At 42.0% G+C, this 27,686-nt stretch overlaps 1 pseudogene; it reads left to right on the forward strand.

Moving 5' to 3' along the window:
* The first annotated feature begins 22,369 nt into the window (after positions 1-22,369).
* Positions 22,370-27,151, forward strand: LOC136551490 (P-loop NTPase domain-containing protein LPA1 homolog; annotated as a pseudogene).
* Positions 27,152-27,686: the final 535 nt, after the last annotated feature.

Genomic DNA, 27,686 nt, shown 5'->3' on the forward strand with positions numbered 1-27,686 from the left:
GCACAAGAATTTCATTTAAGCCCAACCCAACAATTATATATGCCAAAATGTAAATCTGGGCTTTAGGTTGCAACTAAATACTTCCATATATATACTCATACATATACTTCCGTATCAAAGCTACCTGAAAATAAATACATGCCATTCATACATATAAATATGCATCTACAGCCATATCAAACCTAACCCACAATTAAATATCTTAGTATATATATGGGACATATATATACTGTAGTACCAAAGCTACCTCTCCCCTTAGACCGCACGCTCACCCTTGCAGTCTTGCCACTCTTACCTTGGGCGTAGAAGCAATTGATCCATACATTACCACTCAAGTGAATGGCATCCGTACAATAGCATGCCGTATGGGCGACGAAATTAAAACCCCCATGTTAGTACTTATTTAGCCACCTAATAGTCCTTAACTAGGCATAAAGGATATGACCACTGGCATAATCTAAATTTAAAATTTAGATTTTAACATACTTGTATATATAGCTATAAGTTGTCAAACTGATTTTATAAAACAAAACCTTTGTTTTAAATACCCATATGACAAGTTTAGTGTTGAACCTTGCTCCGATACTAGCTATAATAGAACCGTCCAATTTATAAGAGCATAGGTACAATAGCAATCACCAAAACGATCAAACTATCATACTTGAGCCTATATAAATCCAGTGGTCCGATGAAATCATGAAGGATCTCAAACCAACCAACATACAAGCCAAGATCATACATGATTCGACATAACAAGTTGTCGTGTGAAAATGCGTCGACACACAGCAAGCTGGAAGGATCTGCTTGATGGAGTTGGAGATCCGTTTGGCTTCAACGCAGGGTTAGTCGATCCTGTGTATTCCTCCTGAGGCCTGCCAGTCAATTTGACCCTACAATTGACAAGGAGAGAAAGTTTATCAGTAATTTAAGGCGGAACATGTCGGTCTGTGCCCAAACAGTTCCAAGTGTGCCGCTTCAGGAGCAGCCAGACATGAAAAGCAACCAAATAGCCGATACGCATAGAAATTGACTGTTACAGACAGTAAAGCTCGTAGGTAGCGGTTGATTTTATGTTGATAAGCACAATGCCCGCAGACACAAATGAGATCATCAGCTAGGTGGATTTTACCAGTATGAATCATTGAGCTGATGAATCTAATTAGGAAAAGATATAGCATGCAAACAAATCAAGTATCTAATACAAATAGACCTACAAACGCTCTGAATCTAATCTGTTACCATCGACAGTGAGGTTCGACCGGATCGATGACAGCTATGATGATAATAACAAACTAAAACCGAAGAATCCATAAAACCATCTATACTTTGATAGGCTTTCTAAAAGACATGATATATGTGAAGGCTCAGATAAATTGGCTGAAATAGCCGATTCAGGTGAAAGGGGACTACAACGTGTGAACAATCGACTATTTCACATGAACAAACATGTGGACTTCTCAGACTTAACTTGCTATCTCTAACAATGGTGTTTGATCGGATCGATGCAGCTATGAAAAAGACAACGAATTAAACCCTTGAAGTACATAGATCTATTCACGCTTAACAGAATCATGGACGCACAATGTAGGCGTTAACGCATAGGCAATCGGCTATTTAGCCGATGCAGGCGTAGCAAACAGTTAAAGTCATGCCTAATCAGGAACAGATCTACTAACCAACATCCTCCAATCTATAGTGCTATTAGTGGGGATCGACAAGATCATTACAGCCATAATAGTAAACCGTAGATCAAATTAAACTAACCAGCAGACCTCTTCAAGATTATTCATGCCTTAACCGCATACTATGCACGATCAAGATCAAAGTAAAACAGCTGATGAAACATAAACCGTCGCTCATGGTAAGCAATATCGTGTTGTAACAAAGTGAATGATGGACTAAAAGGATATGAGGCCGATCTAAATCAATCTTGATCGGGCGAGTTGATGTTGTTGCAAACTTATAACAATGAAAATATCAGCAAGATCGGTAACTTAATGAATCTACCCGAAAGACACCACCCTTAGATAGAGCCGATAACTTGACCTTAATCTAGTTCGAGTGGAGGTCGACCAGATCAATGTAGCTGTACTTGAACTAGATAAGAGTCGATAACTAGCTTATACTAAAGTTTACAGTGGTGGTCGACCAGATCGATGCAGCCGTACAAACCAAAGTATAAACCATGATGATACTAACAAACAAACCGAAGGTCGGCTAGACCGATGCAGCCCTGCTTGCTGAAGAACTCGTCGAGATCTACTCTACTCCTACTCCTAAGGGTTGGCCAGAGCTGAATAAGTAAATAACTTGTATTTGATTGATTGGATGTCCTTTATAATAGCCGAGGTCCAATATTTATATCTAGAGCCTAAACATGAATCCTACTTAAGTACGACTCATTACAATCTTTGGTATAGAATAAAACATTCCTAGTTTAAGATAACTTGGACCCAAATCTTTCCCTTTTTTGTAGAGTCAAATATGTATTTCCCGACGCCAACCGTAGCTCATTATTGTTATCTGTAGCTCATTATTGTTATCTGCTGACGTTATTCAAAGAGAGCCGATTCCAGTGTTGCATCTAAATCAGCTGATATCGATCCTTATGCAATTGTTTCCTTGATCTGCACAATTCTGGAAGCTTCAAGTTCCCACATTCTTCTTTCCAAATTTTGGTGTAAACACATGCCACCAATTTTGGGATAAAATGATTTTATTCCAAAATTCCTATTTATCCGTTTATCACGCCGCAACCGTTTTGTTCTGAGATATATGCATGACTCTTGACTTCACAGTCTGAGCCTTATATAATATCCCAATAGTATCTTTCCCAACTTACTCGGCCTATTTGCTTTCCCCTTCTTTCTCGAGCAAAATCTTAACAGCTGATGCCTCTTTCACTAAGGCTTCAAACCTAACAAATCTTCTGCCCTATCAAGCTTTTATTCAAGTGGTCTTCCTCAGATTAAAATCTATCTCAGCTGTAATGGCGACCAGCGACCATGTCCCTAAGGTATGCTTTCTAGTTCCCGTTCTCAAAGTATCGGTCGCTACCCTGTATTTCATTTGTTCTCAAATTTATTTCACCCGATTTCTAGGAGATGATGAATAAAATCTTGATTCCATCAGCTATTGCTTCTAATGTTTATTTTCTTGGGCCTATGGGTGACCCCGATCCATCTGATTTTATCCATCAAGAAACCAACCAAATCCCCTTCAAACAATATGCAGTGGATTCATCCTCCTGGAACACCAAAACCCCTTTCAGAAATTGGCCCAAAATGCCTAAGGGATGGAGAGACTGGTTTCGTAGGGTGTCTGAGGAAAAGGATGGAGATTGGGAGCTTTATGATCTGGATCAATGTTTGACACTTTCATTGTCTAGGATGGAGAGAAATGATTCACTCCTGATTTCTGCATCTTATTTTTGGTCCAACACCCTGAATGCTTTCGTTTTTTGTCACGGCCCAATGACAATCACTTTGGCCGATGTTTATATGCTAACCGACCTTAGAATAACAGGATCAATGTAGCCTTATGACTTCTTAAGTGCTGGATCTAAGAAATTAGCCAAAATATCAGACTGCATAGGATGGGCAAGCTACATTCTAAATCATATTGGAGACGAATCAAATGTTAGTGAAAGGGAATATGTGGCCTTTCTAAATATGTGGTTGGAGAGATTCATCTTCTGTGAGTCATCTTGTGGTCCAACTTACAATCATAAGCTTATGGCAAAGTATCTGGCAGTAGGCAAGGATATCCCTCTTAGAAAGTATTTATTAGGAGCGACTTACTATCTGATGCACCAAGTAGCTACCCAGTTACTGAAGAATGAACCAGTGCATACTATTAGTGGCCCTTGGCGGTTGATACAATTATAGCTGAACCTGTATATGCATAAGATGGTAAGGCCTGATTTTAGAAACCTAAGGTTTCCTTCTTCCAACTTTGATGAGGAATATAGAGGCAAAGATGGAAGAACCCATCAGTGCATGAGTTATGGTGAAGCTGCATCGGCCATAACAATTGCTGTCGATGTTGGCCACCTCTTCAAAAAGTTTTATAGAGGGTTTGATGTAGATATCCTGACTTGGTTACCCTATGATGAGGATGAGAACAATGAGTTGATCTTTCTATTCAAATTTCAATTTGAATCAGGCTATTTGGACAAGACAGCGGCTGCAATCTTCAATTCCTTCATCAAGCCCTATGCCCTTCTAGCCGAATTTTATCATGGTCGTGGTAAAATGGCTATAGGCTCCTTCCTCCTAGGCAACCTTCCAACCTATGAGTTTTACAACCCCTCTTTTGTAGCTCATCAGTTTGATGTTGGTCCATTACCTCCTCAACTTTTCTTCAAGAATATATTGAGGCAAAGAGAAGGTATTAGTGAAGTACTAGAAGCCTCCAGAGTTTTCCAACTGGGATCGGATCTTCTTTCCCTCTACTTGTATGACTAGATCAGAGTCAGCTTCTCTTCCACTCTCTTCAACTTCTGGTCCCAAGAACGGCACTCCCATCTTTTCTATGGGTTGGTCCACCCTTTGTGTATAGCTCTAGATAGGGAATTTGCTTCTAATGGAGAGGTAACTTGCCATTTCTTTTTAAGAAAATTGTTCGATGAATTCTTTTGCCAACTGTTCTAACTGACCCTTTCAGGACACTAAATTTGATCCTCTGAGGTTGGATAGGAAGGGGCGTCCTATAGATTATTAGCCACCCTACCCAGTTTCAAGAATAGGATCGGCCACACCTTCACTGAAGAAATTGATGAAAACTCATGCTGCCCCCACGATCGTGACATATCAATCTTCAAAGCGCAAGGCGGTCCAAGAGGCAACCCAGAAAGCCATTACTTGGAAAAGATTCCATAGAACAAGACCATCAGCTGCTCAAGTAAACAATTCATCTTTTTTATAAATGATGTTCAACTTCTGATCCCCTTTCCTCATAGTTATCAACCATTGCATCCCAATTGGTTCTGGGTGTGGAGCTATTGTCCTAGGTGTTCGATTCGGCATCAACTAGAACTTCATTGACTGATCCCCGAGAAGAGTCGATTTTGGTTGAAACAACAGATGTTCCCAAATTGGCAGAAGATGTGAGTCCTTCCATCTTATCCTTGATGCTGCCGAAGTATTTTCTCAAAAAATTCTTGATTCTATTCAACTTTTATTCTTCATCTGACTTCTTACCATGCCAGATACTTCCTGAGGAAACACCTATGCAAGAGCAGGAGTCTGATAGTCTCCTTATTGAAAATGATCCTGCTGTTGCTAACATTCAAAGTATCGATTCACTAGTCCAGCACACAACTGATGGTAAGAAAGTCATATGCTTAGCCTATTTCTCTACAACAAACATGAACTAAAAATCTTCCCTGATGTTTGTGGATGTTAATGTTGAGAGTTTAGAGCTGATTCAACCAGATATTATTGGTGCATCATCAGTTGTTCCTCTTCTTTAGATAGAGGCTACCACAGAAAAGGTATTGTATCCATTTCACCGTTCATTTCATCATAAATTGATCCAATCCTCCTAATCAAGATTCTTTTAAATGTAGGCAGACACTCTTCTAGCTCTGAGCTATTCTTTCAATCATGAGGAGTATCTAGATGAAGATGAAATCAGCTCATCAGCCATCTCCTCTAAGGAGGCTTTGCCAGAAGATACCAGGAATCGGCTAAGGGATATACTACCGATGTTTGAGAAGAATATAGCCGATTTGGTTCAAGACACTGATTTAATGCAAAGTATCTTCTTAGCTATTAAGGATAATCCATCTCTAGTTCTTTCTAGTGTCATGTCACCTTTATCCATTATTGAAGATCAAGTCCCAAAGGTGAAAAAGGCCCAGAGGAATCTATCCAACCATAAAGCTTTATTGGCCAAGAGGACCTCCAACATGCAAGAGGCCAAAGAGCTGACACAGCTGATCGATGATTTGAAGAACTCCTCCCTTAGGATCGATCCAGAGCTAACCCAATTGGAAATCAGGCATGCAGAACTTGAGAAGGAACTAGAGAAGGTGAAAGCTACCATTGATCACCACAAGTCCAACCTGGCTCAAATACCCAATGCCATTAAGCAAAAGAAACAAGAACTACTGGCCAGGGTCAGAGAAGGTAGGGTCATCCACAGCAGCCTTGAGGACATTCCTAGATCATTCGAAGAGGACAAGCAACAAATTGTAGAAGTTGATACTATCCAGCTAGAAGTACTGAAAGCAATCCAGGATGTTCTAGACTTGTAATTTGTATATTAACGTGCATCTTGCATAGAATCAATGATAACCATACTTTTTGTCCCCTCATTGTATTTCTTGTTTTGGCTAAAGAGCCAATTTGAAAATAGCTGATTCCATATTTCTATCCTCGATCTGATTAAGTCTAAAAACATGGCCTTTATTAAGAGAACCCCTCGATCTTCTGTCCTTAGTCATCAAACAACATATTCTCTTTGGCATTAGTGAAGTGGCGCTTCGCCTTCTATTAATTGTGGTTGCCTTTTGCTCATCCTAAGGCGTCCACCTCCTCGCTCCGTGGCTTCAAATACTAGCCGAGGGCTCCAGCCTCGAACACATCTGCACTCGCAACTGTTCCTATTCCTTCGCACTTCTCCGCCCTTGCTAATTCTATAGCAGTTTTCTTCCCCCTTCTTGTAGATCCAACCAAACTACATGGCCGGTGAGGACAACCACAGCAAACGTGTGGCAGATGAGATTCTGGAGGAGGATATGCCAGAGAACCAGCGCTTGCGATGCATGAGGTGAGATTGATATCTTCTATTCATGGTGATGAACTTTTCTAACTTGATTATAGGTTCATCCTGAATGATAGTCTTCGTCCTCTCCCCAGGGTCAGTAGGCCCTCTGATGCTGCATCTTCCGCGCCGGCCTCGTCATCGGATTCTTCTGACTCGTACAACGGCGATGATGCCCGTCATTTCCTTCAAGAGTGGAGGGCGGCCCATGACCATTATTCTGAGGCAACTCGGGAAAATGGCTAGCTCGAGATCCACCTTGGGGTCTCTCAATCTACCCTTCATGCCACCAAAGAAGAGGCCAGTGTCATTCAGGCAGGGCTAGCCGAGTTCGATGCCATGGTGGCGGGTAAGATAAATTCTAGGAACATTTTTATTCTGATCTCCATTGTCTCTATATTGATAACTCTCATGTTTCTATGATCACCAGCCTAGATAGTGCAGTTGGAGTCCCTTCAACTGGCGATGAACGTGGCTATGGATGCCGTCAACGCTCAGGGCCCCCTCATCAACGCCCGCCTCCAGGACGTTCTAGCACGCATCCAAGAGATCGCACTTCACGGCATTTGTCATGGCGCATTGGTGGTGCTGGTCATGGTGCAAGTTCAGACTAGGTATGAGCTCCACGCCATGGAGACTGGCTTTCTAATGGGTGATGGCTGCGAGGCGCATGAGGATCTGATCGAAGAGTTTGTCATCGTAGTGGGGCCATTGTGGACATCACAACCGCTCAAGATGTGGTGAACAACATCTTTGATTAGTTTGTATTTAGGGCAAACCAATGAATAAAATCTTCTACTCTTCCATGACAGTGTCTCAGTGCAATGTCCTTATATATGCCATGATTGTCTTTGTTTTTCGCTTTTGCTCTATAGGCGATACAAATCATATCGACTCTTACATCTTTAGGTTTATATTGAACTAAAGGTGATACCTTTCTAGTATCGGCTATTAGAGTCGATGACTAAACGAATCGGTTGTCAAGTGTTGATCAAATGCTAGGATAATATCCCTTTAAACATTTTTATCGACTATTATTGATAGGTTGCACCAGAACTTTTCAGACCAAAGATTAAGCAATCGATTAATCTAAGCCAAGCATCTCTTCAAGCAGAACAACCTCTAATAAATTTATCAACTCTGGCTTGTACTCAGGATCCGATTTAGCGCTTACATACATTGGTCTAGCCTTATATTCATGACCAATGTTTATTTCCCTTAATTCATCGACCAACACGAAGCCATGATTATCCATTAAAACAAACTCTCAGAGCCGATTGCCTGAATCGGCTGTTGGCCTTCATTACTGATCTTATTGAAGCCTTCTTCCCACAACTTATTAGAAAAGCATTCAAAGTCTTCTAGCTCCCAGTATACTGGATTGACTGTTGCGATACTCACAGATTCATCAGCATGAACTAGCTCAACATCATCTCCATGCCATTGAATCAAACACTGATGTATGGTTGATGGCACACAACAGTTTGCATGAATCCAATCACGACCAATGAGTAAACTATATGACCCTTTCCCATCGATGGTGAAGAATGTGGTGAGCAGAATCTTACTCCCGATTGTTAGTTCGATGTTCATTGCCCCCCGGATCTTAGATGCATTACCCCCAAAGTCCTTAAGCATCATGTCGGTCTCAATCAGATCTCCTGATCCCTTGCCAAGTTTATGAAAAATGGTGTAAGGCATAAGATTGATAGAAGCACCTCCATCCACCAACATCTTGTTCATCGGCTTCCCATCAACAAAACCTTTTACATATAAAGCCTTCAAGTGCTAGTGCTTGACTGGCTTATCGAATATAACCTACTGTATAACTGTCAACTTGGCAACTATTTCTTCATACTCTAATTCATCAAAATCTGAGTAAACTTCTTGATCTATTGGAGCTCTGAATTATGATGGCAACAGAAAAGCCATTTGAATATTAGCCGATGGTTGCTTTCTATCGGTTATTTGCTTAGCACGCCATACTTGAGGTCTACCAGATGCTTGAGCCTATTCCAGTTCTCTACTTCTTAGCTGTTGCACTCTTCTTTTCTAGCTTCTTGTTAGACCTCCTGGACATCATTGGCCTTCCTGCCAAACATATTTTTCTTCATAATCAGCCCAGTTTTGATCAACAACTCGTTTTCCTAGCCGATCATGAACACTTTTATTTTTTAGACGATGATCCATGTTATTATGATGGTACTCATCTTAAGCATGGATAGACCGGCGGTTGGCTTCAGATTGTCTGAACTCCCAATATTACTCGCTGCATTCTGGACAATTATTTCTGGTAGGCAATTTCAAACCTTTGTGTCCAGTAATGTCTAAAGAAAGGACAATTCCAATGTGATTCAGCTTGCTTTCTTTCATACCTCTTTCTCTTGTTGATGCTGGTATTCTTGCTCTTCTAACCAATGCTGATAATCCTTTTCCTTCTGCCACTGCCATTTATTCAACAAAATTCAAGATGTAACACGCGGCCTTGTCACCCCTTCCTTTGATGTTTGTCCCTACTCATATTGGCTCTTTTGTTGGTCACGACACTTTCTAATTTCTCTGTATTCTTCAGCCAATATTTGCATCTCGGGATCGACTGTTCGAGTTTCTTTTGATCTAACTGATGTTAGGACTTTAGTCTTCCCTTTGAGCAGTCTAGCATCAACCATGTTCTGATCTCTAGGGAAAGGATTATCATCAACTTTCATCTTTCGAGGCGTATCAAATTTGAGCATTCCTTGTTGAATAGCCCTCTGTATATGCTGTCGGAAAACTCTACACTCATTAGTAGAATGAGAAGTGGCATTGTGAAATTTGCAGAACTTCTTATTCTTTAACTGATCGGGAGGCAACATAACATGATTATCGGGCAACTTGATCTGTCCTTTCTCAAGCAAGAAATCAAAGAGTTTGTCTGACTTTATAACATTGAAATCGTAGCTCTCTTCAACTCCTCTTCCCTAAGGATTTGACACCATTACTATCTTATTACCCTAATTCCATTCGACCATAGCAACCACTTCTTCTTCGTCGTCCTCATAGTCATCATCGACTAAATATGGATTATAGGCTTCGGCCATTATGGTACTTTTCTAGAATCGGGTGTCTCTTCGCATATTCTGAAATTGGCTATTGAGCACTGCCACTCGTTGAGCCAACTGACCCAAGTTGTCAAATTCTTGTCCTAGCAGCTTCTCTCTCCATGTTGGCAACATTCCTTGAACGACCAAAACAACAAGTTGATCATCAGTCAAGTTCAATGAAAAGCACAAATTTCTAATCTCTCGAAACCTCTGAAGAAACTCGGTGCCCGATTCATTAGTTTTCTACCTTATGGTCGTCATATCAGTAATTTTCTTTTCTCTAGTCCTAGTGTAAAAATATGTATGAAACTTCTTCTCTAGGTCATCCCAACTAGCAATGGAGTTAACTGGCAATGATAAAAACCAAGTGAAGGCCGGCCCTGACAATGACAAGGAGAAGAAACGAACTCGATGGGCCTCTTCAATGGATGCTTCGTCCAACTATGTAAGATACCGACTGACACGTTCTATTGTACCTATGCTATCTTGGCCAGTGAACTTGGTAAACTCTGGGAGCCTATAATTTGTAGGAAGAGCAACCAAATCGTGCTATTCTGGATATGGGCATTTGTACGAGATGGTCTCCCCTTTTGGTTTCAAACCAAACTGATTCTTCATCATCTCGGTCACTCTCAGCAACAACTCATTAGCATTTGAATTTGGATTTCTCTACACTATTGACCTATCTATGGATTAAAATTCTAGGTACCTTGGTACCCTAGATTCAGAATCATCTGAAGAGTATTATAATCTGTGCCATAATGATATCCTTATGGAATCTCTATCTGTTGGGTCATTTGCTGGCTTGCTGCTTGAAGTCTCTGATTATAGATGTTAGGATCTATATCTCTACAAATCCTTTGAATTGATGGCGCTATTCTTTGAGCCGACAATGGTATTTGGCCTAATGCGCCAAAATTGACCATTTGATTCTGACCTTGCCCTGTTGGTTGTTGCACATGCTGTACTGACGACCCAAGATTATGCTATATCTGATTATTAGTAGCACCTTGAACTTGCTCGCATGAGCTCTGAACTACCTAGATATCATCATTACTGGCTGGTGCTGCTTCTTGATGGCTAGTGCTGGCTTGATTAGTCCCCTAAGTCGATGGATGTGGAATGTTATAATAAGCTAGCCTAACCTGATCAACTGGGAACCCATGAAACACCTCTTTTCATGGTGTTGTGGAATGTGTCCAAGAAGACTTTATTATGGTTCGATATGGCATCATGAACAGATTTGTTTATAGCTTCCACGAAGAAATGCCTGTCTTCAGCTTCATCTACATCTGTCTGCCCATGCAACAGAACTCTTGGTAGTGGATATTTCTGAACAATTGTATTGTCACATGTCTTGGTATAGGACAACAAACATTTGTTCTAAAATTCTTCTATAGCTTTGCTGATAACATCTTTATCTCCATCAGGTAGGTCTTCATAAGGTACCATAAGGATGTCATTGTTGTTGTAAGCCACCATGACGATTGTGGGGTCCCATCGGGCATGCCAAAATGCATGTTGGCGTGAAAATGCATCGACACACAGCAAGTCAATTTGCCCTACAATTTAAGGTAGAGAAAGTTTATCAGTAATTTAAGGTAGTCAATTTGCCCTAGTAATCATATCCTATGTATTCCTCCCGAGGCATGCCAGTCAATTTGCCCTACAATTTAAGGTAGAGAAAGTTTATTAGTAATTTAAGGTAGAACATGTCGGTCTATGCTCAGATAGTTCCAAGTGTGCCGCTTTGAGAGCAGCCAAACATGAAAAGCGACCAAATAGCCGATACGCACAGAAATCGGTTGTTATGGACAGTAAAGCTCGTAGGTAGTGATTGATTTTATGTTGATAAGCACAATGCCCATAGATGTAAATGAGATCATCAGCTTGGTGGATATTACTAGTATGAATCATTGATCAGATGAATCTAATCAGGAAAAGATATAGCATGCAAACAAATCGACTATCTAATAAAAATAGACCTACAAACACTCTAAATCTAATTTGTTACCATCAATAGTGAGGTTCACCCGGATCGATGGCAGCTATGATGATAATAACAAACTAAAACCGAAGAATCCATAAAACCATCTATACTTCGATAGGCTTTCTAAAAGACATGTTATACGTGAAGGCTCAGATAGATCGGCTGAAATAGTCGATTCAGGTGAAAGGGGACTACGGCGTGTGAACAATCGACTATTTCATATGAATAAACCTATGGTCTCCTCAGACTTAACCTGCTATCTCTAATAGTGGGGTTTGCCAGATCGATGCAGCCATGAAAAAGATAATGAATCAAACCCTTAAAATACATAGATCTATTCACGCTTAACAGAATCATGGATGCACACTGTAGGTGTTAACGCACAGGCGATCGGTTATTAGCCGATGCAGGCATAACAAATAGTTAAAGTCACACCTAGTCAGGAACAAATCTGTTAACCAACATCCTCCAATCTACAGTGCTATCAGTGGGGATCGACCAGATCATTACAGCCATAATAGTGAACCATAGACCAAATTTAACTAACCAACAAACCTCTTTAATATTATTTATGCCTTAACCGTGTACTATGCATGATCAAGATCGAAGTAAAATAGCCGATGAAACATAAACCATCGCTCAAGGTAAGCAGTATCATGTTGTAACAAAGCAAACGACGGGCTAAAAGGATAGGAGGCCGATCTAAATCGATCTCAATCGGATGAGTTGATGTTGCTGCAAACTAATAACAATGAAAACATCAGTAAGATCGGTAACTTAATGAATCTACCTGAAGGACGCCACCCTTAGATAGAGCCAATAACTTGACCTTAATCTAGTTCAAGCAATGGAGGTTGATCGGATCGATGCAGCGGTACTTGAACTAGACAAGGGTCGATAACTAGCTTATACTAAAGTTCGCAGTGGAGGTTGACTGAATCGATGCAGCCATACAAACCAAAGTATAAACCATGACAGTACTTATAGACGATCCGGAGGTTGGTCGGACCGATGCAGCCCTACTTGCTGAAGAACTTGTCGAGATCTACTCTACTCCTACTCCTAAGGGTTGGCCGGAGCCAAAAAAGTAAATAACTTATATTTGATCGATTGGATGTCCTTTACAATAGCCGGGGTCCAATATTTATACCCAGAGCCCAAATATGAATCCTACTTAAGTATGACTCACTACAATCTTTGATATAGAATAAAACATTCCTAATTTAAGATAACTTGGACCCTAATCTTTCCCTTTTTTGTAGAGTCCAATATGTATTTCTCGATGCTAACCGTAGCTCATTATCGTTATCTGCTGACGTTATTTAAAGAGAGTCGATTATAGTGTTACATCTGAATCAGCTGATATCGATCCTTATGCAATCGATTCCTTGATCGGCACAATTCTAGAAGCTTCGAGTTCCCGCATTCTTCTTCCCAAATTTTGGTGTAAACACAAGTACTTGTTACATCACAGTTCACAAATGGTTCACAAGTATTTCACATACATCGGAGTTCACATAGTTATTTCAAACCAAGTTCAAATAGCAAAAGCAAAGTAGTTTGACATCAACATCACACTTAGTTCAAATACATGCTAGTACCACAGCCACTTCTAGCAAAAGCATAACAGAGAGGATAACTTAGGAGTACCATGCCTCATGGTTTAGTCCTCATCCATGGCAGGATGAAGGCAGTTCTTATAGTACCCATGATACATCATATCATCTATAACAAGAGGGAATAAATCTTGAGTACGAGAATGTACTCAGCTAGACTTACCCGTTGTAAACTAGATATAATATGACACCAAGGAGTATGCAAGGCTTTATCGGTGGAGTTAGCTTGACAACATTTTGCATAAAAGCTTAAGTAACATAACTTGGAGATTTAATATCTTTAGCATCAAATTGACTACCTATTTAACTAAGCATCTCTAGATTAGCACCTGTACTGGAGCAATCACTTGATTAAGCTAACAAGCACTAGTAATCATATCTGGTGTATTAATTTGAGCATCATCATAACCATCAAGTTCCATCAATTAATGCTATGTTGCCGCTGCTCAGTCAAGTTCTCACTATCCGAGAGGGACGGTGACTCGAATCGATTCCAACCAGTTAGGGAGTTATTCCTAACACAAACTTATAGTTCCCCCATTGGGGTCGCATCGGGTCACCTTTGATATAACTCCGGTACAGTCACGGGTCCGATCAGCGCCGCACCCTTAGGGATACTACTAGTCTACCAGGAAGTTTAGGCTCGGCCTGCCCTTGGACTCACGCCACTAGCTCCGTGCACATCCTTACTTCCTCCAGTGTGCACACTTTCACTTATCAGGTCCTGGCCTGAGTTGAGCTAGTCGGCTTCACGGTTGAAACGGCTTATTCGGCCAACTAAGTGCTAGGCATGCGTTCAACATGATATGAGGATGTACAACGAATCGGTCCTTAACTAACACAGACAGGGATAAATAGGCACCAAGACCTCTATGCCTTGTTGCTTCTCTATCACAATCCTACCCGGTCTCTTTTTATTCATCAACACATGGTTATTTTTCTGATAGCAATTATAGCCAACCGTAACCAGATATCTACCTATATCTTGCAGGTGACAGAAAATCACCCGACTTCTACCGGACTAAGTATGGCTAAGCATATATTCGATCCTAGACCTACATAGGATTCAAGATATATTTGTCTGGACAAGAAAAGTATATGCAGCAAGTGGTTCTAATCAACCCTTAGTACTTAATGCATCAATATAAAGGGACTCAAGTTGATCTTTAGAAAACATAGGAGGCTTAGAATGCTCCGGAGCTTGCCTTTCAGAAATAAGAAAGGTTGGTGATCAGGACACTCAGGAAGATTTTCCACATTGACTCCTCCTGCCTAAACCTCCTGCTCCTGGGCTACCTGCTGCTCCTCCTGATGCTTGGGTTTGAACTCGAGTAGCGTCACTCCTTCCGGAGAACCTATTGCATGCATATGCACAAATGAGTATCATGAATGAACAAGAGATGAGATGACCTGATGAAGTGTATATGCATGAGCATGGTTATCCGTAAGATGTATGATAAGTTTAAAATTCGTTGACCAAGTAGATGTATAACTTTCTTCTAGTTGATCTTTACTGAGTAGGTGCATATCTCTTTGATAGTACAACAAGCATACACTCTCCAAGTTTTAGTAACCTAAGGTAAAATTGTTCATCATCGGTAAGAGGCTTAGAACCTACAACTAACAACTAATCTCAATTAGCCTAAGCATCTACAAAAGCATCACATAAGGCAAACAATTATAATTTGACTTAGTCATTTCCAAAAATGTAAACAATAGCTAATTATTTTTTCCATATCTGGAGTTCTACTCAACCAATTACTATGATTTTGGACTTTCTAAAAAGCTTATAAAACTTCCTACAACTTTCTTATAGTCATCTCAAGATGATTCAATAGCTATCAAGGTCAAAGAAAGTAATTTACCGGATCTATCCAGAAATTCTAGAGAATAAGCATTTCTGGAGACCAACTTCTAACAGTTATAACTCTCAAACCATTTAGCCTATTGCCAAGAAAATTTTACACAAGCAAGATAAGTAAGTTATCTACATCTTTGTTATTGACAAGATTCACAGCAAACATTATTTTACCCATGCAATTTACTTAAACAACAGAAACTATCCAAAATAGTCACTATAATTGAATTATAGAGCAATTAATATTTCACTGCATAAAAGCAATCAAATATGGGCACAACCAATGGTACCAACAGTTCATAGATATCATATACACTTTAGAAAACATAATGGTCAATTCCAAATAAATTATTTAAATGCCTTTATTAATTTATTTGGACACTAAGGTGAAATAAGGAACATATATCAAAATTGCACAATAAATTCTGAGAAAATTACAGTAGCCTGCATATGACTCCAAATGTCTACTATACAAATTTCATGCCATTTGTATAAGTATAGTCATCTCTACAAAAATGACAAGTTGCATAGGCTTATTTTAGCAAAAATAGTTTAGCCTAGTGAAAGGTGTCAAACAATAGATTTCATATTTTTCATACTTTCATCCTAGCACCATAACAATGTGTAAAATTTTGCAGCATCATAAGTTCTGTATTTTTACCCCATTTATTTTCACTAGAAACTAGCAATCAATCAAAGTTAAATAGGAAGACCATATTCCAAGTATACCTATTGTAGGTTTAGCATTTTTCCTATCTAGATCATGTTAACATAAGACCAATAAAATTGGAATGACAATTTTTGCACTTCCCTAGCTCAGGATATGCATTTTACAAGATGGAAATAAATTTAAAAGCACTTATCTAGCTCAATTTAATTTCCCTAGAAAAATATCCCAAATAGTAGGTTTCATATTTTTATCAAATAGTACACTTCATAAATAATCCAACAAAATTTGTATCACTCAATTTGGACACTCCTAGCCCTAGATATGAATTTTTGAAGTTTGCTACAAAATCTAGAATAATAAATAAAGAAAATCGAATTTCAAATTGAGCTCAGCTGCTAGGTTACCCGGTCTAGTGCACCCACTATGACTGATAGTGGGGGCCCATAGGTCAACAGGTCCCACCCGTCAGCGACACAAGAGCAGAGGCGGCACTGACCGGTGAAAGATCACTGACGACGAGGTCTCTAGTGGCGGGGTTGTCACCAACGTGCTCTACTCGATCTCGCGCATTGACTAGGCTAGGTGATTGAGCCTAATACAATGACTAGGCATGGCGGCGCTCTGGCCATCACCGGCCATGGTAAGCTCAAACAAGCTTGGCTACAGCTTTAGGGTGACCTAGCAAAGATCTAGGGTTAGGATTAAGGCTCGTAGTGACTCCGGTGAGGCACGACCGCATGTATGGCGGTGGAGTGGCCAGTTCACGATGGTGCGACATGGCGTTAAGCCTCTGGCATGGCCAACATTAGCCAAAGGCCAATGGCTATAGCTACCACTAACCCTAGTGACTACGGAATAGGGTAGAGAGAGTAGTACAGGTGCGAGGCGGCTCGGCCACGGTGAGCTCAAGCTCGACGGCGGCAATGGTGGCCGCAGTGACAGCGCATTGGTTCTAAGGTGCTCACCTAGGCTCGAACGTTGGTGCAGCTTGAGAAGATAGAGTGGGTCACGACCAAGCTATGGGCGCAAGGAATTGGGCGGTGGTGCGGTGCGGGTGGCGAGCTTGGCCAGCGAAAGCTCCACGGTGGCGCTACGCGGTCGCCTCTGCTTCGGCGCTGTGTGGGAGCGAGAGAGGGACGGGAGAGTGAGAGTGAGCACGAGAGAGAGCATGAGACCACGATGCCTTTAGCGCCACCCCGACCGTGGCATGGGCTCGGCTCCGGCGTATGACAGCCACACGGCGGCCACCGCCTGTGGTCGGTCGGCCATGGCGCCGGCCGATTCAGAGCTGCATCAGGTGACTGACAGCGTGACTTCGTGCACATGTAACTCCTAATTCATGGTGAATCAGTGAAAATGGTATTAGTGAAAGTTGTAGAGCTATGTGAGATCTACATCTTTGCTTTAGGGAGTAGCATCTAATTCATCATGGTTAGCAAGTTACAAAGCTCCAAAGTGGTGCACTTGAAACTGAAATGAGCATTTTGGACTTTAGCAAAATTTCTAAGTCTAGAAACAACATTTTGTTGATTCTTGCAAGCCCTATTTGACTATGTTAGGCGCTTAATTAGCTCATGACCCTTAAATAAAGTTTGTTCCACATAAGATAAGCTACAACTTTTATTAAGGGTGCACTACCATGCAAACACTCTATGCTATAGTTCAACTTTTGTCAAAGTAGGATCATGAAAAATGACATTTTGAGTAAACTAGGACTTAGAAGCAAAATTGGCCCATGTCATGAATACAAACATTGTTCTAATTGCCATCCTATACATGTCTAAGGTGTTTTTGTGACCTCACAACCTTCTCTTGCATTGGTCACACATGATCACAAGCATATGCATGTATATAATCAACATCACATGTGATAATATCTAAAGAATAAGATGAAATTCCATATGCTCATGCTCATGAATGCTTGGATGATGCTTGTGCTCATGAAATGAAAGTGCCAAATGCAATGCTTAACACTAGGGTGTTACAGACCACGTGGCGGTGAAGCTTGAGCAAGACTTAGCGCCGATGGATGAAGGCAACAGTGAAAAGCAAGTGAGGTCAAGATCGATGAACCAACAAGGTCATGTGATGATATGAAGTGGATCATATCATTTGTTGATCAAGGTTGGTGCATGTGTTGCATCAACATCGGAGGAGATGAAATGGAATGCGCAGGGCAAAGGTATAACCTATAGGGCATTTCATTTCACCAGTCATAGGTATATAGAGAAGTTTATGCCTAGGTTTTGGATAGATGGCTGTACTATGAGGAGGGCGAAACTTGTTTGCATATCGGTCATCTAGTGCCACTCGGGTGATCTAACTTTGCATCTTTGCTAGGATCGAGTGGCGTGCTGAATTGAGTGATTAACTCCTTGAAAAATGTTTGTGAAAATGCTAACACACATTCACTTGGTGGCGTTGGCACATTTGTAAAAGAGAAGAAGTTGGCGAAGAATTGAAGTTGTTTGCGCTGGTCACAGGGTGATTAGATGCGTTTGACATAGGGACCAGATGCATCCGATGTGTTAACCCTAGCTTGGCCTTGCTAGTTGAGGTGATTGGATGCTGGGTCCAGGATGACCGGACGCATCCAATTATGTGGCCCGAGGCGAAGCAGCTGGCTAGCTATGACCGAACGCTGGTTCGGCTAGGTGAACTGACACGCGCCTAACACTGTTCATAGGATGGCACAGAGCGCACAGGGCGAGCAGATGCCGTGGTGCGTCTGGCCACCAAGGACCAGACGCGTTAAGCTATATAAAATGTATTCTCTCTCTTGAACTGATCCTAGATGATGGCCGGCCTGAGTACATCTTATGGTGGATGTACCAGGATGACCTGTTAAGAGATGTGTCCAACTTAATAATCCCTTATGGATTATCATTTTGGATACTCACTTAAGAGGGCGTTGATCCTGACAAGTTGCCACCTCCTAGATGGATTGGTGGTGAGTTCTCCATCGTGAAGCACGCAAGAAGATTGTGTCGTGCTCCAAAGAAGGATTTGTGAGGGGTACCGTGCTCACCCCACGGGAGCCATGAAGAGCAACACTACTAGAGCGTGTCATTGAGCTACACTCACTTGTGGGTAGGTTCTTGCGGTGTCCAATATGTGGGTTTGGCGGGTGATGCCAATTGGCCGTTGAACCACCAAGTGAGCGGTTGACACAGTGGGGACTAGCGTGTTGGCAAACACATGAACTTGGGGAGAAAAATCATCGTGTCAATATTGTTCTTCCTATTGGTTTGCATTCCCCATTACACAAGCTTATATTTACTTTATTTATATTGTGCTTGTGTAGTTGTTCTTGTAATTAGTTAGCTTGTGTAGCTTGCTACTTACCTTCTTGCTTGTCTAGCTTAGAAGTAGCTCCCTTACATGACTAATCGGTTTGGGTAACCTTGTTAGTCATGTTGCTTAGTTTGTGTAAATAAATAATTTGCGCTCTATAATTTGGTTTGTGTAGCCTTGTTTTTTAGCATTGCTAGTGAGGTTAGGTGGCTTTGTGCTTTTGCTTACTAGCATGTGTAAGAGCTCCTCGTTGCTTGAAGTACTAGCGGCATAGGTTTGTGTGACGTTGTTCCTAGAATTGGTTAGCTAAACTCTAGATAACCCGGCACCTTTGTTGCCTAATTAGGATCTTTATAAGGTGCTTGTAAACTTAAATGGGTGTAGTTTTGGCTAGACTGATAGTTTTAATTCCATATTTCTTTCGGTTAGCCGACGCGATTAATTTTTAGAAAGGACTATTCACCCACCTCTAGTCCGTCATCTCGACCCTATATACCCCCTCTCACCACTTCTCTTTGTGCTAGTTGTAGATCTTTTGCGAAGTATTGTTAACAAAGCTTATGAACAAGGGCTCTTCAAACTTCTAATTCCAAATAGGGACACAGATCACTTTCCATAGTTCAATATGTGGATGATATTCTTTTGATCATGTAGGCAGATGCAAGATAGTTATTTTTCCTCAAAGCACTTCTACAGTGCTTTGCCCAATCCATTGGTTTAAAGATCAATTTTAATAAGTCTTGCCTAGTGCCTATCAATGTTCCTAAAGCAAAAGTGCCTCACTTAACAGGAGTTTTGTATGCACTCTTGGCCAGTTGCCTTTTACATGTTTATACAACAAAACCACTGGTCAAAGACTATGCGCATCTTCTCTGTAGAATTGAGAGAAAGCTATCAGCAAGCTCTATCTTTCTCTCCTACTCAGGACGTCTACAGCTTATTAACTCATTAATCTCATCATTGCCTACTTACTATATGTGTACGTTAAAGCTTCCCAAGGCTGCGATTGAGTCCATTGATAAATTCAGGAAAAATTGTTTATGGAGGGGTTCAGACATCAATGCAAAAGGATATAATTTGGCTGCTTGGGATATTGTAACTAAGCCAAAGGATGAAGGTGGTTTAGGAGTCAAGAATCTGCACCTGCAGAATGATGCACTACTGATCAAACATCTACACAAGTTCTATAATAAAGTTGATATCCCTTAGGCACACTTGATTTGGTGTTCTTACTATCAACTTAAAGTCCCTCATCTATCCCTAGCTCGAGGATCCTTTTGGTGGTATGATATACTTTGACTGAGTCAGCAATTCAGAGGAGCGTGGCAACCGCTGGTAAAGGGGATAGTGTCAGCCTTTGGGAAGATTATTATGCTAGACAACCGCTCTCCCTGCAATTCCCTACACTTTGCACCTATGCCTTTGATAAAGGGTTATCGCTTCAAAAAGCTATCACCAGTGATAACTTGGTTAGTTTGTTTAGACTGCTAATGTACCGGGTAGCCTACAATGAATATCTAGACTTCAGTCATGCCATGGAGCCTTTCAGATCGAATCAAGATGAAACAGATATATGGATGTACATTTACAGACGCCACTTTGCCTCGATCACCCCACCTGCCCCATTCCTTTGGATCTAGAAATCAAAATGTATGCCTCAGTTAAAATTCTTTGCTTGGCTCCTCCTTGTTGATAGACTCAACACCCGGAGTGTTCTTTGAAGATGTCATAAACACCCGAAAGAGGGATATAACTGTGTCATGTGCCAAAACAACGTTGAAGAGATGGCCATGCATCTCTTCTTTGAATGCCCTACAAGTGTAACCCGATGGTTCATAGTCAACATTCAATGGAATGTACAAGGTAGCCTCCACCATATGCTAATTCAGTAGAGGGCCTATTTCAACTCTCCCTATTTCATCAACATTGTGAGACTTGGTGCTTGGAGCATATGGAAGGAGAGAAATGAATACATCTTCAATGGCAAGGCACCCTCAGTTACATCATGGAAGGCAATTTTCAGAAGTGAGGTTAAACTTCACCTGGCTCCCCCCCAATGATCGTTATGTAATATGAATTGGCTTGCACTTTGTAATTCTCTTCCATTTTTGTGTGGCGGCTGCGAGTGCTTCATAGCCATTTCTATTTGGCTTGGCCCTGCGTGGCCTTTTCTGTCTTTTTGGTAAGCTCTGGTACTCATTTTGTTAGCATCTACTCCCTCCGTCTCAAAATAAGTGTCGTTTTGGGTTCCGTGCCGATCAAACATTATTAACTATGACTAAATTTATAGAAAATATTAGCACCATTTGTATCTCCAAATAAGTTTAGCCCTTGTTTAGTTCGCGAAATTTGGATTTTGGGGCTACTGTAGCACCTTCGTTTTTATTTGGCAAATAGTATCCAAACATTGACTAATTAGGCTTAAAACGTTCGTCTCGCAATTTCCCACCAAACTGTGCAATTAGTTTTTCTTTTCGTCTACATTTAATGCTCCATGCACGGGCCGCAAACATTCAATGTGACAGGTACTGTAGCAACTTTTTGGATTTTGGGGTCCAACTAAACAAGGGCTTATTGTGAAAATAGATTCAATGTCTATATAAAAATACTAATTATGTATTATAAATATTTGGTTAAAGTTAAAAGAGTTTGATGTCCTCAAGAAGCGAAGATGACACTTATTCTGGGACAGATGGAGTAGCTAACTATACTCATTGTTTCTTCTTTTGGTGGTATTACAGTGCTAGGGGAGCAAGTTCCATAGTTTTTCTTAAAAAAATGTATGTGTATGTTTACTTCGCCCTCAATTCTAAATTATAAGATGTTTTTGTATTTCTAGATTCATTGCTCTTAATATGTATTTAGACATAGTGTACGTGTAAGTGTATAAAAATATATATAGGAAAACCAAAATATTTTATAATTTTAAACGGGGCTTTAGTTATTGAAAAAATATTCGTCACATATGAATGAGGTGAGGCGAAATTCAAATTGTTGTAGGAGATGTAAGGCGCCGTGTCGTGTCAGGCCCGGCAGGGGAAAAGGGAAAATGGGAAAAAGCCCAAACCGAGGAGCCAAGTCAATCAGAGCTGACCCACCGAGGCCGGAGGAACCAGGCGACAGAAGGGAAAGGGGGAGCCACCGGACCGCATCGCCACCTTCCCTTCTCCCGGCGACCTCCAGGCTCCTGCCACGGCGCCCATGGCGTCGGCACAGCTGCTCTACATTGTGGTGGTTGACGACAACGCCTCCTCCTTCCGATACACACGCTCCCTCCTCCACAGCACCCTCCAGCTCATGGGATGCAAGCCACGCCACGCCTTCGAGGTCCGGCCCTCTGCCTCTTCGCCTTCGATGCCGATCTCCCCGGACCTCCCATCTTCCATGTGCTTTTGTCTGATTGGATCCTCCGTTCCATCTTTTTCTCTTGTAGATCAGCCGCAGGGTGTTCGATGTCATCCGGGGTGACCACCAGGGCCACGGCGGCACGGCCGCCTCCGCCCGGGTGCAGAGGTACGAGGTCGCCGAAGCCACCCCGACCACAAGCCCCCGCCAGTTCCAGTTCGAGCTATACAAGCGCCGGACCACCGTCCTTCTTTCCGGGGACCTCTTCCTCGACCTCGTCCTCGACGCCCTTGCCCTCTACAAGTATGTCGCCCCCAACCATCGCGCCGATCTCATGCTCGCCTGCAGGTCCGTCCGCCGCACTCTCTTACTCTCTCTCGTCCCCCTTTCTTCCCCTTCTCCCTTCTGCCACTGCAACTCAACTGTCTCCTTACCCATCTGTTTGTAATTGCCGAGAAAATAATTAAAAAAATCCCTCATTTTGCGGCAATCTGTTGTTTCGTCGCCGTTCATGCTTATTACGTCGTTGTGAAACATTCAGCAGCTCATATATAATATAATCGGATTTGTGAATGTGATGCTCAGGACGGATAGTTCTGAACACGGCAGCATGGTGAGTTTACTTAGCATAATTAATATTAATGTTACTCTTTGAAAGGGATGACTATGCAAACTATGACTATTTGCCGATTGAACGAGATTCAAATTGTCTCGTTGCAATTGCTATAGGGGCTAATGCCCATAACTGATTTCCATACTTGTGTTGTCACTGATGTAGACTGCACTTAACTTTTTCAGAACCAAAAGCATTCTAGTGCCTCCAGATTGACCACATATATTTCAACGGGAACTTTTTAAAGGTATTCATATTGTATCATTCTCCCTGTCACTTATATTCTTTCATCTTGCCTTAGGATTCGTGAACGAAAGGAATCTATCACAGTTCTTCTTTGCGGAACTAGTGGCTGTGGCAAGTCTACTCTTTCTACGCTGCTGGTAATAATTTTAATTTTCCTTACCTCCTTACTTTCTTGTATGCCCTTTTGCTCCTCATCCTCCATTAGAACTTGTCTTGGACCTATTCAGGCAAGGAACATTGCTGTGAGAATGTAACAATAGACTGGAGATGCAGATGAAGTACATACTGTATTATTACTACATGGAAGTCTGTGGCACCAGGATAGAACAAAGCAATGTTATTAGCGAATTAAGTTCCCCCTTGATTGGTTTTGTTTTTTTCGCGAATCTTCCTCCATAGCTGGTATTGGAAAGACTTAGGAATAGTAAATTATGTTCTTTCCAAAACTAGATTATGCCCACTGCACTTGTGGGCAAATTTTAGCTTCATTTTTTCCCCTAGTTTCTTCCTTACAGAGATGTTAATGTCTCAACAGGGAAGCAGGTTAGGAATTACAACTGTAGTTTCCACAGATTCGATACGTCACATGATGCGAAGCTTTGTTGAAGAGAAAGAAAACCCTCTTCTCTGGGCATCAACTTATCACACAGGTGAATGTCTTGACCCAGTAGCAGTTGCTGAAGCAAAATCTAGGAGGAAAGCAAAAAAACGCTCAGGCGTATCAAGCAGCTCAAATATTGATTATGAGAAAAGTGGGGCTCTTACCGAAAAAGTTGATGGGAAATCAATTGGGAAGAAGCAAATGGCCATTGAAGGTTATAAAGCACAGAGCGAGATGGTAATTGATAGTTTGGATCGATTAATTATTGCGTGGGAAGATAGGAAAGAATCAGTTGTTGTCGAGGGTGTTCACTTAAGCCTTAATTTTGTGGTATGTGCTTCCAGAAAACTATTCATTTGCACTTCTTTCCTTTCATTCCAGCTATTGATTTTTCTTTTAGATCGTATCAGACCCACTATATTGCATTTCTTCTGCTAACAAAGGTGGAGTTGTAACTTTCATGGTTAACATGCCCACTTTATTCCACATTTCCTTTTAATTATTTCAGATGGGTCTAATGAGGAAACATCCTTCGATAATACCTTTCATGATTTACATATCTAATGAGGGTAAGCACACAGAGAGGTTTGCTGTACGTGCAAAGTACATAACATGACCCAACGAAAAATAAGTATGTTAAATACATCAGCAACATTAGAACTATCCAGGAGTACCTCTGCAGCAGAGCTGACAAGTACCTAGTTCCCAAGGTCAACAACACTAATGTTGATCGGAGTGTGGCTTCGATCCATGCCACTGTCTTTAGCTGCCTCCGTAGGCGAGCTAACGGAGATCAGTTATACGATCCTGAAGCAAATACTGTTGCTATTGTAAATGAAGAGTACAAAAACCAATGTGTCGCTAATTCCATGAGTTCCAAGGGGATGTTTAAATTGATCCAACGGCTTGGATCCTCAAGAAAGCTCATGGCTATCATTAATGTCGGCGGTTCTGTTTCTAAGGCCTGGCCAGTTGAGTCCAGTGGAGGAGATGGAAAATGCAGTTCTGATAACAGTAATAAGAAATCTGTGGGGAATCCAATTTATGGACCTCTAAATATTGGAAGAGCAGAGTCAGTCAATCCGCAGTTTGGCACCTTTGGGATAAGTGCCTGGCCTACTGATCCGGGCTGTACAAGTCAAGCTGGAAATGCTGATGAATCATTTACAAATGCTGCTGAAGGTAGTAGCAGACAAGTTCTATCTTCATCTGGTTCTCCAAAGAAGTCAGATGGACATTGTAAAGAGGTACTAACAGCTACCTGTACCATGGCTGTGCTGTTTCGTCTTTCTTTTCTGATCAATGTTCTTTGTAAGGCTAGTGTCCTATTTTGAATTTTCTTTAATACTTTTTGGGGCTAGATCCAAGAGTCATCAGCAGCATATGGCAGCGATGAAGAAGAGGAAGAAGAAGCTGATGTTCGACCTAATTCAGGGAGTGATGAGGACCTAAGTGAAGAAGACAACAGGGAGATCGATGGGGAGGTGAGATGAAATCTTTATTTGGATTGTTATGGCCTTTTTGTTTTTTGACCCTAAACAGTAGGTAAAAGGATTCACGCATGCAGCTGCTTCACTGTACTCTTTGCTCTGGATCCCATTGTAATCATATTTGTGGATACTTGCATGGCAGATGGAAGGATCTGTCGACGAGGACTGCAACAGATCTGATGAGGAATACGCATACTTCCGCTAGGCGCTCGCCTAGGCGCGCCTAGGCGCGATTAAGCGCTAATCGACGGCCCTCCGCGTAGACTAGGGTGTAGTCGCAGTCCTAGGCGGGAGCAGCGACTAGGCGGACGACCCGCTCACGGGCGAAATTTTTGGCCGCCGCGGAAGCGCGCGCGCGCTTATGGCGTCTGGCGCGGGAAAGGATGCGCGCGGGAAGGAGAAGAGGGAAAAGGTCCGCTCCCGCTCGATTCTTGCCTTCCAGGTCGCAGATAGCTGCTCGGCCACTCCCGCTCGTCCTCTCCTCCTACGACGGCGCGCCGGAGGGAAGCTCCACCCGCCGGCCCCGCCGGTCGCCCTGCTCCCCGCGACCCCGCCTGGAGGCTTGTCCCGGCCGGCCTCCTCTGCCCCGCCTGGAGCAGAGCAGCGCTGGAGAGAGGGGAGTAGAGGAGCGCATCCGGAGAGAGGGGAGGGGTGGAGCCGCGGAGAGGGAGACGAGGCGGAACGAGTGGTGGAGAGTAGAGAACGAGAGGAGCAGCGGTGGAGGGTTTGGGATAAGCCATGCCTGGAGGGGGACGGGCACATGGGCCGCCTGGTGGGCTAGGCCAGCCCACTTCTTACTCCTCCTTTCTTTTTCTTTTTTCTTTTTCTTTTTCTTTATTATTATTTATATACTACTCTGAGTTTGCAGGAGCTAGGAACATGCAAGAGTAAGTCAGCTAAGAATCAGATATGTCTACTAGCCCTCTTTTTATACTTACTGTGACTCATATATAGTAGTTATATACATATATATAGTTATATACATAATATATATATATAATTTATGGCTATATTGTCAAAACGCCTAGGAAAACGCCTAGGACCGATTACTCCCGACTAGGCACTAGGCAATGGGTCAGCGCCTAGATTTCACCTAGCGCCTAGCTGAACTTTGGGAATACGACGACCTGGCCATGCGGGACAGTCTGGAGAACGGCTATTTAACTGACGATGGCGTCTTTCATTCTGGTTTAAGCAAATCTTCAAGCGGCAAGTTCTTTGGTAGCAATCAGCGAAGCCACAGCACGCCAAAGAAACACCAAGAAAGTGTTGGTGTTCCTGAGACAGCACGCTCTTCTTCTGCTGCAGTCCCTGCTGGTACAAGCAGCAAGCGGCATGCCACTAGAAGTGGAAGCGCTCGCTGAGTGACTCATTCCGTTCTCGGCCACGGAGTGCGCCGGAGTTGGTTTCAGTATGCAAGGGATCACCGCCCGTGCATGTGGCTCCCGATGAGGTAGCCAATGAGCTGCACAAGACGTACTGTGTCATGTTTTTTTAGCATAAATTGCAAAGGGAAATACGGATATTATTATCTGAGGCATCATGAATGTGAAAAAGGTACTATGCTATTGATTTTGTTTTTGTTTTCTTTGGGGGGGGGGGGGGGGGGGGGGGGGGGGGGGGGTTAGCTCCTTTTTTTGTGGATGGATGAGTTGATCCATAGCCATTTCATCACTTTTTTTTCATAAGCCAATAGTTAGTACTAGTACAGGGAATGAGGTTATTTCACTGAATTCGACAAATGAACTCGTGATATATTATCTCATTTGGGTTAATTCTCCAAACCAAACACTCTTAAGTTTGTCAGCGGAGCGAGCGGAACGGATTCCACCCCTTATTAACCGGTTCCTCGTAGAGGGAATAATGACTTTTTAAGGTCGCCACGATAGGATTTTGGAGAGACTACGAAGTGCTTCCGGTACACTTCTGCACACAGGAGCTATATCAAAAGCCATACAACTTTGTTTATTACCTTTATATAAAATGACATTCTTATACATGTTTTAAACCTTACCATAGGCCATTATATTGCATACCGATCAGCGGAGCGGCGGGGTGGTCCCCGTCCTGAAGGTCAATATCTATCAAATTTTGGTTTATCGACGGCGACTT

Source organism: Miscanthus floridulus, chromosome 4 (assembly GCF_019320115.1).
Source record: "Miscanthus floridulus cultivar M001 chromosome 4, ASM1932011v1, whole genome shotgun sequence".
NCBI classification, from domain to species: domain Eukaryota; kingdom Viridiplantae; phylum Streptophyta; class Magnoliopsida; order Poales; family Poaceae; genus Miscanthus; species Miscanthus floridulus.